The sequence below is a fragment of the Balaenoptera acutorostrata genome, chromosome 3 (genome assembly GCF_949987535.1).
Source record: "Balaenoptera acutorostrata chromosome 3, mBalAcu1.1, whole genome shotgun sequence".
NCBI classification, from domain to species: Eukaryota; Metazoa; Chordata; class Mammalia; order Artiodactyla; family Balaenopteridae; genus Balaenoptera; species Balaenoptera acutorostrata.
The window spans coordinates 82988241-83001005 of NC_080066.1; the positions used below are offsets into that span (position 1 = coordinate 82988241).

The following is a 12765-nucleotide window of genomic DNA, read 5'->3' on the forward strand; positions in this document are numbered from 1 at the left end:
GGGCCTGCGGGGGAGAATCGGCGCTCGGGCCGGAGTGAGGGTGGGGCGCCGGGCGTGGCGTCCGCGGTTGGGAGGGCACAGTGTCGGGGTGGGGCGTGGTGCCGGGGTGGGGGCGTGGTGCCGAGGTGGGGGCGTGGTGTCGGGGTGGGGGCGTGGTGTCGGGGCGTGGCCGGTCCAAAAAGGCCGTCCCGCTGGCTTGCTGCCCAGCTGCCAGGCTGCTGGGCCGCTGCTGCTTCGCGGCACCCAGGCTCGGGTAAGGCGGCCTCCCACCGGCTCGGCTCGGGTTCGTCTGTCCCAAGTGGTGGGTCTCTGACGGCCTCAGGCTCGTGCAGCCCTCGGCTTCCCGCCTTCAGGCCGAGGGTTTGGATACTGAGGGGCGGGGAAGGAAGGTGAGCGCGTGTAGCAGTTGCTATAATCTCTTCTTTTGCTCCAAGTTCTTGCACGTGGAAAATTCCCTCTTCTACTCTCTCGTCCAGATGTCGCATCAGTAGTGACCGAAGACACGCACCTATCAACTTGGTCCTTTCGACTATGGGGCGGGGGGGGGGTGGCCGGGGGTGGCGGAGGTTAGGTGAGGGCCTTAGTATTCCTGCCTGTAGTCTCCCAGATACTTTTAGAGACCCGCCATTCACTACTGAGAGAGTTTCTTGGGTCTCGGAAATCGGACTTCTCTGGGACTGGAGTCCGTTGAATTCATTAAGTTGAGTCCGGTAGCTGGGGAAATGATCCGGTGGACGCCGGCTGGCGAGGGTGTGACAGCTTGAGACCTGTCGCGTCAGGGGATCTGGTGAAAACTTTCCTTGTGCACCTGCCGCTGAGCCAGCAATAAAGGTTACGGACACAACACTTTTGTCACTTGAAAAGTTGGACGAGGGACAGGAAAATCAAGGGGGTGATGTCTGTATTGACGAAAATCTGGCAAAGGTGAAGTGTTAGTAATACTCCCTTGCGGACGGGTGCTTCCTTATTCCGCCCTCCTCATCGATTAGAGCATTTTTGTGTTCATTTCTAAACTGTTTCTAAGATGCAAACAGAACGTTGCTGTATAGCAACGTTAACTTTGTCTTCCTCCCCCTCGCACTTTTAATGCTAAATGAGTTCAAGGTCACCTTTGGAGACTAGGTCACATGTTGGGAATTTTCTACCTGAAGAAAGGGGTTTAGAAATTTTTGTTTCTTTCATCCCCATTCCTACCCCAATCCTCGCTTCTCCCGCCCTGCAACACACAGTGGGTTAGTCTCCACTCCTGAATTCTCACCATTTAAAGATCAGGGGAGAAGAAAGCAGCCTCTTTTGTCATGCATTACTTGCGGTTAATTCGGTCTTGTGACTTTTGTTCCTTAGCCCTCCTTTAGCTCCTTCAATATTAAAATGCACCAACAGTGTTTTCTGTAAAGAATGCAAAGGGCTGGAGGAGAAAGGGAAACTCTGTCCATGCTACCATCTAGTAAAGTGATTATTATTTTTTAAAAACCGCAAAAATTGGGACTCTCTTGAGTTCCAATATACTCACTACTTTTTGGGAAGATGTTTTTAAATTATTAATATAATTATTTTATCAATAAAATATCAACCGTTAAGACTCTTTGTGTGTGAAATATTGCATTAACAGTCTCTATCCAATGAAGTGACTGCTTTAGAAATCTAAGGTTCTAGTTTATAGAGGCCAACTGGAATAGAAGTATACATAAGTTATTAAATAACTATGGAACCTTGAAAATAATGGTATTAGGAATATTTCAAAGTTTCAAGATTGCTTCATTCAGATTTATTTGTGGCTTGACAGTTCACTTATTTTTTCTGTTATTTAATAGTGCTACAGTATGCAGCGTCTCTTATTAAGAATTCTGTCTGTGCATTATAAAAGACATTTCTCTGGAGCTCTGTTCTGAATGTATACTTATTTTTTCCCCAGTCATAACATTTTTAGATTAAATTCTGCTCTAGACTGAGTTGGAGGCAGGGAGATGAGGTAGGGATAAAGACTAAAAGAATATGTCTAAGTTCTCATACCAGACCATCTCTGAAGTCCTGGCAAGTCCCCAGATTAACTCTGAGGTACCAGCAAGTCCTTTAACTTATGTGTGTCATTTTTGTCTTCAAAATAAGAAAATTCTGTTTGGTCTTAAAGGACATTTGGGTCTCTTTGAATTCTTCTATAAAAAGCCACTCCTCACTTCTAGAGCTAGGTATCACTGCTTTAGAGCAATATCTCGTCTAGAGTTTGTTCTCATTTCCAAAGGGCTTCCGAACATGTTGGGCAATGCCCCTGCCCCACCTAAGCAAGATAGTGCAGTGGTTAAGGGCGTGAGATTTGGAGACTCCTGAATGTGTCTTGGTTTTCTGCCTCTTATCTTGGGCAAGCTATTTATATTCTCCAAGCCTCATTTTCCTCATGTTTAGAATAAAGATAATAATAATGCTTAGGGTCATTATGAAGATCAAATGAAGTGATGCACATAATGTAAATAGCAGTGTCTACAACTTAATAGTCGATAAATGGTAGAAAAATTTTTCCCAACACTGACCTCCTTCCTTTTTTACTTTTAACAAGACAAAATTTCACCTGGAAAAATTAAAGTCCTATATATGAATGTTTAAAGAATAAGCAAGTACAGGATGAGGGAGTTGTAATTAATTGAACCAGTCAATCTCATGGTAAATTGAATGTGTGTTTCCTCTGAGTCAGTGGTGAGTTTTAAGGGCCCAGAAAGCTGATAAGATTTTAGGCTGCTTCTATAGGAATAGAATGAATGTTGACAGCCAAGGATATTTTTCTACATCTGCCTTTTGCTCCTTGTGCAGACAGAGTTACATTCAAGCTGATTTGTCTGGGAGAAGAAAAACAAAAAAGAGGCAACTCTTTGAAGCCATATCACATTCACTTATAACAAATACATTAATTTTTGACTTCCCCCTCAACATTTTTTTACTTCTTGTTATATGTAAAACTACCTGCCAGCAAAATGCAAAGGAAAGAGGAACAGTTTCCTGCCCTCCAAGCATTCATAGTATAGTTCACGTAACAGGAAGCATTGGATCAGGGTGATCAGAGCTCTGGTAAAGGTAGAAGAGGGAAGGCTGGGAGTAGAGGAGTGCTATGTGTCAACCAGGGGAGGCTCAAAGGAGTTAAAGGAGTTAAAATTTAGTTCCCGTTTTGAAGGTTCCATTTTTATAGGAGTTTGCCAGGAAGAAATGCTGAAGAAGAACATTCCGGGCCAAGGGAGACTTCTGTGTCTTCAAAGGTATAGGGTGAGAGAGTATGACAAATGCAAATCATCACACAGTTATCCCTATGCTGTCTCATCCTTTCCTGGCTACAGGATATTGGCAAATTATTTTGCTTCTCTGAGCTTTAGTTTCCTCAAACATAAAATGAGGGTTGTATATTATTTTACACTGTTAGGTCCTTATTTAATTTTCAAGTCTCTCCCATAAGAATGTCAACCTCACAACTTTGTTGGAAGACTTCATTGCCTAGAAAACACGAGGCTATCTGACACACAGGTGACAATCAACCAGTGTGGTTCCCTCCAACCGTCTTAGTCTCTTGATGAGAGAAAATACAACAGGAATCCAGCCTTGAGTATAGATGGGATTTAGCAATTTCAAGCATATTATAAAAAGCAGACCAAGAGGTGTTGTAACTATTCTTGTTGTTTAGAATGAAGTATGAAGCTATTTATACTTTCATCTCCATTACCCCTATTTCCCAACCACTAAAGGCTTACTTTCAACTCCAGCTGTGTTTTTTAGCCTATATTGCCAGACCAGGCTCTGTAAAAGGAGTTCCACCACACTGAGAGTTCTTTGATAGACAAAGGTTAACATTCCTATGTTTACATGATAAGATCTCAGACCATTTTAGGCCCTGCTTCCTGCTCTAGTCCTTGTTTTCAGTCTGAGCAAATGAAGTGAGGCTTAGAAAAAAATTTTGTGGGGAGGGGATCTGATAATGTGTTAGCTCTTTTGGAGTACCAAATTGCAAATTGAACATTTTGGGAGGAATTTGTTAGAGGATTTTACCCTCTTGTGATTTTTCTCTGGTATTGTTAGCTCTTAAAATTCTTTTAAATTTGGAAGACTTTGCCTCGACATTCTAACTTGATCATCTTGAATTATCCCTTCTTGTAAACAATGTACGCATTTGCTCAACGATTGAATACCTAGAGTTTTCCTGTTTAGGCCCTTTCTCCAAGTGGATTTCAAAGGAAAGACCTCAGGTAGTTTTCTTGCAAAGTCCTACAGAACATGGAAGATATCTTTCCATGTTTCGTTTAGACAGCAGTAGATAGAAAAAGAATTTAACTACTTTAAGCTTTAGTCATTGCAGAGAATTTAACTACTTTAAGCTTTAGTCATTGTAGGTTAGGGGCCACACAAGGCCTGTTTGCTGTGGAAGGCCCAGATTAGGCCCGCCAGGTATTGACATTCTCACTAGGTCATGCAGACCAGGCCCTGAGTAAGAACTTTTTGAGGGAATTATTCTTTTTGGTCACTCATTCAGTGAATATTGCTTTAATTTTATCAATTAATTTTTATATTTCATTAATTGTGTGGTTCATGGGGGATGATGAGATTAAGTTCTTCACCTCAAATGTAAGAATGTCTTTGTAGAGCAGGTTAAAATTCAGATTTCCAGCCTCCAGTTGAGATCATCTGAACGTCAAATGGTGACCAGAGTCAGGCACACAGTAGGTACTTCATAAATATTTGTTAAGTGAACTGACTGTCACTTTCAAAATCACTGTTAAAGCAGAATTCATTTTCTGTAGCACATTTGATAATTTTCTCCTCTTTTTTTAAGTGTGAAAAACTCTATACTAATCCTGTGTTTCCTTTTGAGAAATAAAATGTATTCAATTGCAATCATTATTTAGAAATTGAAAATAAGAAAATTTTTAATAGCATCATAATTTTTTTTAGTTAAGAGAAACAGTGACTGTGATTCTTAATAGCCCAATATGCCACACAGGCACAGACACTTACTTTTGCTCCTCCTGATTCACTGGGAGGTGAGAATTTGAAGCATCTTCTTTATGTGCATTTCGATTTCCTGTTGAACAAAATATACAAACAGAAAGAGCTTCTTTTTTGATTAATTTCAGTGAGAGCACAGAGATAAACTAAGTCAGAGCAACTCTCTTGAAGAGCTAATGTCTGTTGCCTGGAGAAAGAGAAAATTATTTTCTGCCCTCCATGTTGATGTGTACAGAACATGTGTTCTGCGTAGCTGCTATTTTCACTGCCTCTTTTTCCAGTTGAAGTGCAACATAAACTATTTTAATTAATATTGTGTCACCAAAAGGGATTGAAATAGCCAATTGAATTCTACCAAGATAGAGTCTTTTGATGAAAACATATCTTTATTGATTGTGGATGAAGAAAATCATTCTTAAAATGAAATCCAGAGAAAAATCATATCCCTCAGAGAAAATTTCTGAGTGGCAGGCCGAGATTAACATCATAAAATTGAATTTGTGCTGCAAGCCTTTGATGTAATCAGCAGCTGGGAGATGGTGTTGCCCTTACTGTGCTCCCTCTGATTGTGGTGAATTATTGTGTGGAATGAAATAAGTGTTTCTTGTGTCCCTCGTCCAAGAAATACAAACAAGGTATTACTAGGTAGTTTCTTGCTAGTTAAAATGGGTTGGATCGATTCCAGGCCTCTCAGACTCTCATACTCCCATGAACTATAGGAGCTGGGCATTTATTTATGCCCCAAGGACAGAATTTCTTGATATCACTGGACAGGGACTTGTTCAGTCAGTAGAAACCCAACAGAGAAGTGACAAGAGGGATCCCCCCTGCCAGGGATATTTTTTTTTAGAATAAGCAGAAGCCAGGATATGTTAGAAAAGTGCTACATTTGCCTGGCTTCTATTGGCCTGTAGCCAGCCAAGCCCTTCCCTGTCTCCCTCAGCTACCGCTTGTGACATACACTGCCTTGAAGTCACTGCAGTGTGGAAATCTCACTTTATACTAGGAATGTTGTTCCATGATACCAGTGTTACAGTGGGCTTTTTGTTGTTGTTTCTGTATGAAGTCCTGATGCTTGGAAAACATTCTTGCCCATGCAGGTACTTTCACACGTGTAATGATGTAATGAATAGGTTTTGTAGATTAAGTAGAGAGAATCTATTTATACATGTACCCACAGATTAAAGAGTGATGTGGCACCTCAATCACCCCTGTGGTTGGACCTAAGTTGTTTTTGATTTTTTTGTTTTTAAATGAATAAGTGGACTGGCTCGTCTGTAAACAAGGTAGTGGAGTCATCACTGTGTACTCTCACTCTCAAATTGTTTGAGAAGTGGGATGATCCTTGAAGTCAGACGGATCTGGGGTATAATTCTATTCAAGGGATTTAGATTTATTTACCAAGCCTCCTTTTCGTAATAAGACTAATGGTAGGTGTGTCGACTAAAGGTGATAATGTATGGGAAAGCCCCCAGCACAGCACCACGTCTAGAGTGTCTTTTAGTGAACACGAATTGAAAATACTTTGTCTTAAGACTGGGAAAGGATAATTAAGGCAGAAGGTGGGGATGTGATCTGGAATAAGGGAAAGTAGGGGGAGCCAGGACAAGGAAAATGATGAAAAGAGGTGAGGAAGAGGAATATAAAAAAAGAGGTAGGATTTGTCTGCTCCTGACAGAAAATCCACAGAGGTGAGAAGAATGGTTGTAAATGGCTCACCTCTTGTGTCTTGAATTAATGCTGAAATGGGCTGAAAGTCCCAGAAAATATCTTTTTAAAGAATTGAATATTCCAGTAAGGCTAAGTTTCCTTTGGATTATGACCCTCAAAGTCCTGTCCCTCCTCTACCACTCCCTCTAAACCACCATGGAATTCTGCACCCATAAGCCTTCTTGATGTAAGTCTGTTTTGGCCACATTTCTGCTCAGATCCTGGAATGTCAGAGGGTGGTCTTAAAGACTTCCTTGGCAGAAGCATCCGTGTTTTGTAGGCAGAGTCAGTAAACACTGGAATCCTGGGTATTAGAGAGCCTTCTCCAAACAGGAGTTGTCTACCTAGGTTCATACTCCTGCCTGTGGGGGTGCCTTCTATCTATTTATTCAGCGAGGAAAGGATTATCATAATGGCAGTGGACTGACTTCAACGTCAGCGTGTGCTAAAGATGGGAAAAGGGAAATAGATTCAGGGCTAGGGAAGGAGACAACTGGTCCATGGGAAAACGCAGAATTTTTCTAGGAGAGATGCCTAGGTATAAGGGATGCACCATCCACAACCGTGGGAGCAAAGTGCTCCGTGCTCTTGTACCTCAGGAAAACTCATCACAGTCTACTTTGCATCAGTTATTACTTACCTATGGCTTGACTTGTAGCTTGTGAATTCCTAGAGATCAGGAGCCTGTGTTTTTTTCATTTTCATTTAGTAGAGCTTTTAATAAATACCTGTTGAGTTAATAAATGAATATATTATTTCCTCAGGGAACCTATAATGTGGATGGAAAGAGGATTTATTACACAAAAGAAGTAGAGAACAGAATTTGGTATATGACCAATTGTGTGATTCAGAGTAAAGTTTAAGTATCTGTCTCCAGAATTGAGACACGCATTATTAAGATTTATGTTCTTACTTGGAAGAAACAAAATCTGTCAGATGGTATATTAGCTTGCTAGGGCTGCCATAACAAAGTACCGCAAACAGAGTGGCTTAAATGGCAGAAATGTATTGTCTTACAGTTCCAGAGGTTAGAAGTCTGAAATCAAGGTGTCAGCAGGGTTGGTTCCTTTTGTGGGCTGTGAGGAAGAATCTGTTCCATGCCTCTCTCCTAACTTCTGGTGGTTTGCTGACAATCTTTGGCGTTCCTTCTCTTGTAGAAATATCACCCCATCTCTGCCTTCATCTTCACATGGCTCTCTCCTTGTGTTTATCTTTCTCCAAATTTCCCTGTTTTATAAGGATGCCAGTCATATTGGATTAGCCCTAACCCAGTATGACCTCATCTTCACTTAATTAATTACACCTGCAATGACCCTATTTCCAAATAAGGTCATATTCTGAGGTATTGGGTTAGGACTTCAATATATGAATTTTGGGGTAAGTTCAGTTTAACTCCTAACACATGGAAAGATGGTAGATTTTGTTCTACTTTGCCAATTTGGTACCTTTGACGTTTTATTTTAGTCTCCCCTGCTTAAGTCACTGAATAGCTGGGATCTATTGTAAATTGTGATAAAATGAAGGATTATACTTGACAAGGATTACACTTATTGTTCTACTATTTACTTAACAGGATTTATACACAAATTTTGAGATTAAAAAAGCCTTCTGATAAGAGTGGCTAACATTTATTGAATGTTTACTATCTAATGATTTCCATGGATTAGACCACTTAACTTTCACATCTACCCTGTTAGATAGATATTATTATTTATCTACATTTTATTGATGGGAATCCAATACACAGTTGTAAAGTTACGCACCCGAGGACATACAGTAGTAGCGTTTACATTGGAATCCAAGCTGACTAACTCTAGGGCCTCACCACTGGGTACATGCTGTCTCCTTAGTCTTATTACAGCCAGGTTAGGTAAATATTATTACCATTTTATGGATAAGGAAAACAAAGTTTAAAGTAACTAGGGACTTTCTTGGGTCACAAAACCAGCACATATATAATATTGATAAGTGTATAATATTTGGGATTTGAGTTTAGATATTAACTTCCATGGGGAAATCCTTTCTACCTTTGATTTCAAGCTCCACTTGTGTTTTCTCCCCAAACATTCTTGCATTTACCTTACAAGGCACTCATCACATTGTTGGTGACTCAGGATGTGCTTGTCTCCTTAGAAACCCATGAGCTCCTTGAGGTTCGGAGATTCTTATCTACATTCCTAGAATCTTGCATAGTCTCTAGCACAAAATAGATAATAAATGTTTTTAAACAAAATGCATGTAAGTAAAGGTAAAGGAGCCAAAGAAAAGGGAGACCAGTTGAAAGCACAAGAAATAAAGTCAATAAAAGGAGTAACTGAGGTGACAGAAGATGAAATTTGGGGTAATGATAAAAATGTTATCGTAGGAGATTAGTATGAATATCTTAGAAAAATAAGCTAAAAATAAGGAAAAGATATGACATGTTGAAGTGATGAGAGGAAGCTCTTGTGTAAGTGGCTTGTTTTTCTTGGTTAATTGGAAGGAAGGGTCATCAACTAAGAGTATCGGGGTGTAAGGAGTTGCCTGGGTTGCAGGGAGGTTTATGAGGGGGTAGAGGAAAAGATTTGACTGTGGGACTGTATTAGAGACATGTTTCCCAGTGTGATTTTAGGTAGTACACAACAAACATTTATGTTAATAGACAAGTATTTATTTCAATGTACATTTTGAAAAAAAATCTAACCAGCATGTCAAGTCCCATGATTTTATATGATTATTAATGATTAAGATAATTCTAAAGAGATAGTTATATAACAATTTATTCTTAATTGAATACTTAAAATAAAAATAAAATGAGTTAATTTAAAGAAATAGGCAAATTGTTTTACAGATTGTATTTGGATATGGCAAAGAAAAATATGACTCAAGGCTGGAAATACGCTTACAGAGTTCATACACGTCAAAACAATTGCCTAATAGTGGGAATACTTAGTTAAAACTAATCATAAAATTACTTCGTCGTATATACTTTGAGGTCAGGGATTGTGTTTGTCTGTTCTTTGTGTTCTCTGCAGCTCAACCCACCACCTTGAATACATTTGGTTCTCATTAACTATTCATTGAATTTATTTAAGAATGGACTAGAACAGTGAGACTTTTTGTTCATGTTAAATATCTCTAGGTTAAGAAAAAAATAAATGACTTGGACTGTAAATATTCAGAGTTAAATGTAGCATAAATTAAAAAGAAAAAAATCCACTTCTTAAAGCCTAAAACTAAGGTTTTAGAGAAGAGGATTTGAGTTCCATGAAGTTGTTCATTGACTAAATATAAAGAAAAGTGATGGAGCTCTATTTCCAGAGAAAACCATAATTCGAAAAGATGCATGCACCCCAAAGTTCATTGCAGCACTATTTACAATAGCTAAGACATGGAAGCAACCTAAATGTCCATCGACAGAGGAATGGATAAAGAAGATGTAGTACATGTATACAATGGAATACTACTCAGCCATAAAAATGAATGAAATAATGCCATTTGCAGCAACATGGATAGACCTAGAGATGAACATACTAAATAAAGTCAGACAGAGAAAGACAAATATATGATACCACTTATATGTGGAATCTAAAAAAAATGATACAAATGAACTTATTTACAAAACAGAAATACACTCACAGACATAGAAAACAAATTTATGGTTACCAAAGGGGAAAGGTTGAGGGGGAGGGATAAATTAGGAATTTGGGAGTAATATATACACACTAAACAACAAGGACCTACTGTATAGCACAGGGAAGTGTACTCAATATTTTATAATAACCTGTATGGGAAAATAATCTGAAAAATAATATATATATATATAACTGAATCACTTTGCTGTGCACCTGAAACTAACACAACATTGTAAATCAACTATACTTCAATAAAAACTAAAATTTTTTAAAAAGCGAAGGAGCCATCCAGAAAGGAATGAGTTGTCTTTCTCCTGTTTCTTTTTCTGGCCAAATGCTCATCTGTTCGACATTGTCTGTAAATGGAACACACTTGGCATTAATGGGGTTATTTTAAATCTGTTGCTCTACAGCTTAATAAGCAAGGAGATGAAATTTGAAGGTAATGCTTTGCAATCTTTTACTCACAAGACTGGTAGAGTTGCAAGCTGTGATGGAAACCTCATCCGTGTAGTGATAGGGATGTGATTTCTTGGCTGTTTGGTTTTAGACTTGTTTCAGATCATGCGTGTGTGGAGTTCTGAGATTATTTTGTGTATCTGTCTAATTCATCCCTTGATCTCTGGGTTATTTTACCACTGACTTTACCTACCATGGTATTCCCTACCTAAAACACATTACTTTGTAGCATTTCTTAAGTAGCAGTTAATCACTCAATAATAACATTTTTGGAGGAGCTTGGCTTTGATGTTGGTTAGGGGTTAATTCTGAAATTGTCACGCTCCACTGGGTAAACCAGATGGATTTTTATATGTTATTCAAATATGCCTTGGGCAGCTTATGACTTTATAGAAACAATTTTTTACCTTTCCTAAGGAATGATCTGATTACAATCTGTTGATAAAATAAGACCTTTTGCTTTGGGAGCATCTGCAAACAAACAGGTTTTGGGGGATAGGGCTTCTGCTGAGACCAGCTGAGCACAAACCCTTAGGTCCCATGGATTCCTGAAGCTCCTTGCTTCATTTCCCGGTTTTAAAGTAGCTCTCATGCTGGCCTACCCTGATACCCAGGTACGTTTCTCTTCAGCTTACATCTGTTCCTTGTTGCTTCATAAAGCCCCACTTTGTCCTCTCCCAATTTATTGCCACTGACTAGCTAGCTGACATCCAACAAACTGCTTTATTCTAATTTCCAATCTATTTATTTTTTTCAGCTTCATTAAGGAATAGTTTACATACAATAAGGTACATTCATTTAAAGTGTACAATTTGATGCATGTTAAAACCCCAAGCTTTTTTAACCTAAACTTAAAACTGGGTAACGAAACTTCCTCTGGGCTCAAGATGACCAAGTTATCTTCTTTGAAGGAGAGAATCATGAGGCAATTTATTTGTGTCTCTCACAGTACCTAAGTATGAGTTTTGAAGAAAGTAAGTAGGATTCCTTTCCACTTAAGAGATGGGATTCAAAGGTCACATAACTGTAAGAGGCAGATACGAGATTCAAACCCAGATCTGTTTTATTCCAAAGCTTGTATTACGAACTGCTATACTATTTTTACTTTCCTCACAGATGTTTACTTTGGTCAGGAGGTTGTTGTCAGAATTCATGGATGGTAAGTGCGGAGTACGTCCTTTGTATTTTTTGACTGTCCTCAGTAAAGGGGTTTGATGTTTGTCTTTGTGTTCGAGGCTGGCGAGGCAGACTCAATGTCAGGGCATGTCCCTGAAGAGAGCTATTTATGACAAGCTAAACAATTCCAGTGTCCAGTAGACACCAGCCACAAAACCCCATTTGCCTCATATTTATTTTTCTGCTAGCCTCAGATCAGACAAGTCAGAGAGATAAAAGCAACTTGTTACAGGGAAGAAGACGAAGGTGAGAACGAAGATGGGGGCTGTAACGGTGTGTTGTCTTCTCTAGTGCTTTCTCGTAATTATGGAGAAAGGACCAGGAAGCATTAACACAGCTTTTAGAGATGATGTAGGCCACACTGGTGCCTGAATGGACAAGAGGTTTTATTGTTGTTGTTTTACTTGACTATTTGCTTTTTGTTATTTATTTTTGTTTTTTTTTATTTTTAAAGAAATACCGACATAAAGAATTTTGCTTAGCCTGTCACTAAGACTCTCTGGTGGGGAAGCCTGGGTTGTCTTTGTCATGGTGTACAGGAGGAGAGTTCTAGGTGGAGTCTTAAGAGACCAGGTTCCAGTTCTTACTCAGCCACTCTCTACTTGGGTTACTTTGGCCAAGTAAACAATTTTCCTGAGCTTTCATTCTCTTGTCTGTAGAAGGAGGGAGGGAGATGATAGTGATCTTCTATCATCAAGGCTCCCTTTTGGCTGCAACTTAGGGTCGCCAGTGGCCCTAAGATGCCTATAGGATACCCAGTTCAGTTTGGATTTCAGATAAACAATAAATAATTTTTATAAGCATGTCCCAAATCTTGTCTAGGACA

At 39.3% G+C, this 12765-nt stretch overlaps 1 protein-coding gene across 1 annotated transcript in view; it reads left to right on the forward strand.

Moving 5' to 3' along the window:
• The first annotated feature begins 313 nt into the window (after positions 1-313).
• The window catches only part of WDR72 (WD repeat domain 72), a 202100-nt gene continuing 189648 nt past the window's right edge, over positions 314-12765 (forward strand). Inside the window, exon 1 of the mRNA XM_057544023.1 lies at positions 314-389. The gene's annotated coding sequence lies outside the window, so the exon portion shown is untranslated. The remainder of the gene's footprint in view (positions 390-12765) is intronic.